Genomic DNA, 6,000 nt, shown 5'->3' with positions numbered 1-6,000 from the left:
ATGTATAGGACTGGAATTACTGGGTCATACAGTAACTCTATGTTTAATACTGGCCTCAAATAATGAGTTGGGGAGTGTTTAATGTAATAGCCTTTAAGAACTTATTTTGTGTAAGCTTTACACATGTTTTCTTAATCCATATGACACTCCTGAAAAAAAAAAATACTGTGTTCAAGATTTTTGATGATGTAGAATATGTTGTGCACACAGCACAAATCATTAGTTCAAGGTCATAGATGGTAATTTTCAGGACTAGGATTTGAATCTCAGGCTTGTCATGATCTGAAGCATACAATTTTCATAACAAGCCATTTTATTTCACTTTACTTTCTTCCTCATAGTTCTTTTCTACCCTCATCTCTGTAATAGCTGCACCCATACTCTCCGGTCCTACAGAATTCTCATGAAAACTCTGTTCCACCAAGTCCTACTTATTTTACTTTATTTCCTTCATCCTCTTCCACTCGTATCAGGCTCAGCCAAAACTTTAGTGTCTTTTTTTGATTTGGTTTGTTTTTAGCTATTTTTACATTTTAATAGCCATCCTCTTTTTTTTCTTTTTTCTATTAGGAATAAGTAGGTGGAAGAGGGACAGAGAGAGAGGGAAAGAGAGAATCCCAAGCTGGCTCCCTGCTATCAGCCTGGACCCCCACTTGGGCTCTACCTCACCAACAAGAGATCATGACCTGAGCTGAAATCCAGAGTTGGAGGCTTAACCCACTGAGCCACGCAGGCACCCCTGACAGTTTTGTTTTTAAGGTTAACATATACAAGTCCCAAAAAAGTCTTGGGTGAGGCTCCTCTCTTCACTGTGGTGAAGTTCAGTCATGTAAGACACTCTACATGGGAGGCAGTCTCACCCTTTCCACCTCTAGACTACATTTCCCAGAAGTTCTTTCGGCTCTAATCAACTTCCGTGGGAACCCAGCAACCTTTTTCTATTTTTAGGAAATATGTGGCTCCCAGGGACTGGCAAACTCCATGGAGGAAGCTTATCTCCAGGATATGTGGGCTGTGTCCTGTGGGAGCCTAACCTGGAGACTGAGCGTGGATCTGGACGGCCCCTTGATGCGATATGGAGAGGGGAGCAAGGATATTGGCTTCACCCAGGTTTTTGCGCCTGCAGGAAATCGAAACACCAGGCGCCATCTTGTCTGAGCCGACTCCTTCCGGACTACATTTCCCAGAGGCCTCGCAGGAGCAGGGCCGCTCCTTCACTCGCTTGCCCGACCGTCGGCCTCCCGGGAAGGGTAACTGCAAGGTGAGCGGCCTAAGTTTTGGGGGGCTCCACCAGGCTGCGCAGGTGCGTCCGTAGGTTGACCGGGGCAACCTGAAGGTGCGGTCTGGGCGGGTCCGTAGTCTCGGCAGGTGTGACTTGGTGGGACTGGGGGAAGGGGCAAGAGGAACAGGATTCCATGTGTACGACTGTGACCTTATGTGACTGTGCGGCGTTCTGTGTAGGGGTGTGATTGTCTCTGTGGTGGGTGTGTCATTGCGACTGACCATGCGCGGACCTCTGTTTGCAGGTGTAACTGGAGATGTCAGTTGTAAATGTGTGGTTCTGACTGTGCTGCTCTGTGTGTCGGTGTGGCTGTCCCCATGGTAGGTCTGTGATAGTGTGCGTTCGTTTTGTGTGACATTGTGTGTAGGAGGTGGGGAGTGTACAGAACTTGTGATCATGCGACTATGACTGTTGCCTGAGGGGTGTATGTGTATGTGTGGTTGTGGTTTATGAGCGTTAACAAAACTAAACCTACTGCATATCTGTGACTATGTGAGGATGTGTAAGTATGAGCATGTAATTTTTTGTGGCACTGTGTGTGCAGTTGGAGGGTGCCTGTCATTGTTGCCAGGGTGGCAGTGTGCGTTGTCCCAGTGGTTGTGTGAGGTCAAGACAAGATTTTGGTCTTGGACAGCAGAGGCTTCTCCCCTTCTGACATGCTCAGACTGGAATGCTCCCAACAGCATAGACTCTGATCTCTCTCCATGAGTGGTAGGTGTGAGTCCAGAGCTACTACTGCTCTGGTCGTTTGGGCCACAAGGAAGGCCTGGCATCTCATGATTCCTTTCTACTTCCTCAGCTCTGCTCTTCTCAGATAGGTCCCCAGAGGAAGAAGGAGGAATGGCTGTTGACCAAGCCAAATAAAAGGTGCGATGAGGTTTACTTTTTGCTTTTCTTCTGGTTGGCCTTGTTTAACATAGACTCATCAAGTGACCTGGTTCCTACAAATTCTCATTAAAGAAAATGATGAGATGCTGTAGGGTGGGCACACAATCCCAGTATTCTCTATCATTTCCGTCTACATAGTGTTCACATATTAATTTAGAAAATAGCTCCATTTCTCCTATGTATTAAGCTTTTGCTTCTTTTAAACACACACACACACACACACACACACACACACACACACCCCATGATTAAAGAATTTGGAAAATGGAAAGTTACAGAGAGCAAAAGTAAGCTCCTACTACCCAGATATAACCGCTGTCAATATTTTTGTCAATTTCCTCCTAATACATTTCCTTATGTACATACAGTATACATTATTTTCAAGATTGGAATCTCATAGCATTCATCATTTCATATCTTATGTTTTCAGGAAAAATTTATAGCTGTTATATAGTTAATTTTTCCTTTGTTAAAAATTCCTAAATATTAGATACACAAAAGTGCTTAAAATATAGACATTTTAAGAAGTAATTATAGGGGCGCCTGGGTGGCTCAGTCGGTTAAGCGTCTGACTTCGGCTCAGGTCATGATCTCGCGGTCTATGAGTTCGAGCCCCGCGTCGGGCTCTGTGCTGACAGCTCAGAGCCTGGAGCCTGTTTCAGAGTCTGTGTCTCCCACTCTCTGACCCTCCCCCGTTCATGCTCTGTCTCTCTCTGTCTCAAAAATAAATAAACATTAAAAAAAATTAAAAAAAAAAGAAGTAATTATAAAGGGCACCTCTAATATAACAGGAACCTGTGTCAGCCCTCCAGTAGCCTCTATTAGTCCTGCCCCAAGAATAAACTTCTTTTCACCTCTTTAAGTAAGTCTGACTTTGGTGATAATGTATTTTCTTGTTGATGTTTAAAAACAAAAAAAAAGTTTACCTCATATCTACACATCCTTAAGCAATATAGTCTAGGTTTTCCTTTTTAACTTTATAGAAATTAATTCTGCTGGGTAGTGTTGTTTTGAGTCTTGTTTTTCCTCACAATATTGTATTTCTTAGATTTACCCTTATTGTTATACCACAGCTATATGTTTAGATATTGGTTGTTTCCTGTTTGGGGTTGATTTGAAAGGGCTGCTCTACACATATTTTTATAAGTACTCTGGCGCACATATGCGTGCTTTCCTAGGGTATAAACATACAAATGGAATTGCTAAGCCAAAGGATATGTGTATATCTTCAAATTTACTGGATAATACTGAGCTGGTTTTCAATATGGTTGTACCAGTTAAATTCCTACCAGCAGTTTATAAACATAGTCATCTGTCTTCTCTCTAATACCTTGGCATTTTAATTTTTTTCTCTGCAGATACGAAGGTATATCATATTGTTTTTAAGGTATAAAATACATTACAAAAGTAGAGAAATCAAAGAATATTGACTTGATGAATTTTTTTAAGTAAGCATATTCATTTAACCAGATCCCAAATCAGATTAGGAAATAGAACGTTACCAGCATTCTAGAAGCCTGATTCTTGTCCCACCCATTCACTACTCACCTCTCTCAAATATAACCATTATTCTATCTTCTACAGCCATAGATTAATTTTCCCTGTTCTGGAATTTTATATAAATAGTACCACACAATTTGTGCTTGGCTTTTTTTGTTTAACATTTTATTTCACATGTAATATGAATGTAATATGTAATAATATTATGTAGTATGAATATGCAAGATTCATCCATGTTGCTTCATGTAGTTGTAGGTCATTCATTATTACTGCTGTTTAAAATTACATTGTATGAATAGAACACAATTTATCCATTCCATTATTGATTGGCATTTGAGTTATTTTCAAGATTTCAGATTGGGCCTATTATGAACAAGGCTACTCTGAATATTCTTGTACATGTCTTTTGGTACACATATGAATGCACTCTGTTGGGTATATCCATAAGAGTGCAATATTTGTGTTGTAGGTTATGCATATATTCAGCTTTAAAATACACTGATAGTTTTCCTAAAAGGTTTTTATCAATTTACACTCTCACTTCATTGTATGAGAACCGACTTTAGAACAGAAGCTTTGTTAGAAAGAAAAATAGTTTATAATAAAAAGGTCAGTCAACCAGTAAGATATTACACTCCTAAATGTACATACCATTGTAAAATGTTTCAAATATATTTGACAGAACTAAAAGATGTAGTTGGACAAATCACAATCATAGTAGGGGATATTTAGCACTTTTCTCACTTTTCACAGCACTTCTCACTGACAGAACAATCAATATAAAACCAGTAAAGTTGTATAATACTGGAACAGCGTAATTGACAAATGACCTACTTGACATATGTGGAACAGTGTACCTTACAACTGCAGTATACATTATTTTCAGATGCATGAGACATTTATCTAAACCGATCATATGCTGGACCATAAAGGGAATCTCAATAAATTTTAAAGGACTGAAATAATACTGTATGTTTTCTTTTTAAAATTTTTTAAAAAGTGTATTTACTTTTTTTTTTTTTTGAGACTGAGAGAGTGAGTGGGGGAAGGGCAGAGACAGAGAGGGAAACAGAAAATCTCAAGCAGGCTCTGTTCTGTCAGCCTATAGCCCAACATGGGGCTCAGTCCCACAAACCATGAAATCATGACCTGAGCTGAAACCAAGAGTCAGACGCTTAACCAACTGAGCCACTGAGGTGCCCCCATACTGTATGTTTTCTGATCACAGTGGAATTCGGCTAGATGTCAATAACAAAAAGATGCCTAGAAATATCCGCAATATTTGGGATTTAAGCAATGTATTTATAAATAACAAGTGACCCAAAGAAGAAATTGCAATGGAAATTAAAAAATATTGTTAACTGTACGACAATGAAAATATATCACAATGTGTGGTGTTGCTAAAGCTGAACCTGAGGAAAATATATAGATCTGCTAGTAAAGAACATTGAAAAATTAGTGATCTAACTCAAGATGTTAAGAAAAAGTATACTAAAACCCAAAGAAAGCAAAAAATGGGAAATAATAAGAATTAGAGCTCAAGTAAAAATTTATGTATATTGAAATACAAAATGAATGTACAATAGAGAAAATTAATAAAGCCAAAAATTTTGTTTTTGGAATTAATAAAACTGATAAACCTCTAGAAAAATGTAAAGAAAAAAAAAAAGAAATAAGACACAGATTACCAAGTCAGATGGGAGAAAGGCTGAGTTCTCACTTAATTCTTGGTTCATACCTGGGACTTAGTTGCACAATATAAGATGATTAGAACCTGAGCCTGGTGATCATCGTGCTGAGTCCCTTTTTATACTTCATCAGACATGTAAATTTCTGCTTTTAATACAGATTTCTATTGGATGTGGTGTGTGTTTAAAGTTTTGCATGGTCTGCAATGTCATCACAGCTCATTGTCCTGTCATGAAGATGTACTGGGCTAGGCTAGGTGTTCTTAAAAAGAACTAAATCTTCCTAATTAATATCACTATTTAATTATTCGGGGTTTAATTTTGTTAATAAAATGTTTATTTCATAGGTGATAATAAGAATTGAGTTTGCAGTGAGCTCACATTTGGGACATTCAGCTTATTATTTTATCATACCTTATTTCTACTTGGATTTGTGCGTGCCCACTTGTGCCGACTAACTGTGAAGTACCCTCTATCCAGGGTTATTGTGTGAGGCCACAGGTGTGATGGGTCCTTCCTGGTTTCAGTACAGTTTTTCCTATTTCGTTTTTTGGAAGGTGGGAGGGGCAGAGGGAGAAAGAGAGAGAATCTTAAGCAGGCTCCATGCCCAGCGTGGAGTGCGATATGGGGCTCCATCTCACA

General features: G+C 39.2%; 1 protein-coding gene across 1 annotated transcript in view; it reads left to right on the top strand.

Annotated features, from left to right (window-relative positions):
• Positions 1 to 976: 976 nt before the first annotated feature.
• The window catches only part of LOC115502133, a 101,622-nt gene continuing 96,598 nt past the window's right edge, over positions 977 to 6,000 (top strand). The window contains exons 1-2 of the mRNA XM_032591455.2: positions 977 to 1,261; positions 2,082 to 2,149. The gene's annotated coding sequence lies outside the window, so the exon portion shown is untranslated. The remainder of the gene's footprint in view (positions 1,262 to 2,081; positions 2,150 to 6,000) is intronic.

The sequence above is a fragment of the Lynx canadensis genome, chromosome E2, assembly GCF_007474595.2.
Source record: "Lynx canadensis isolate LIC74 chromosome E2, mLynCan4.pri.v2, whole genome shotgun sequence".
Classification (NCBI taxonomy): Eukaryota; Metazoa; Chordata; class Mammalia; order Carnivora; family Felidae; genus Lynx; species Lynx canadensis.
This window is presented reverse-complemented; position numbering and strand designations above follow the sequence as displayed.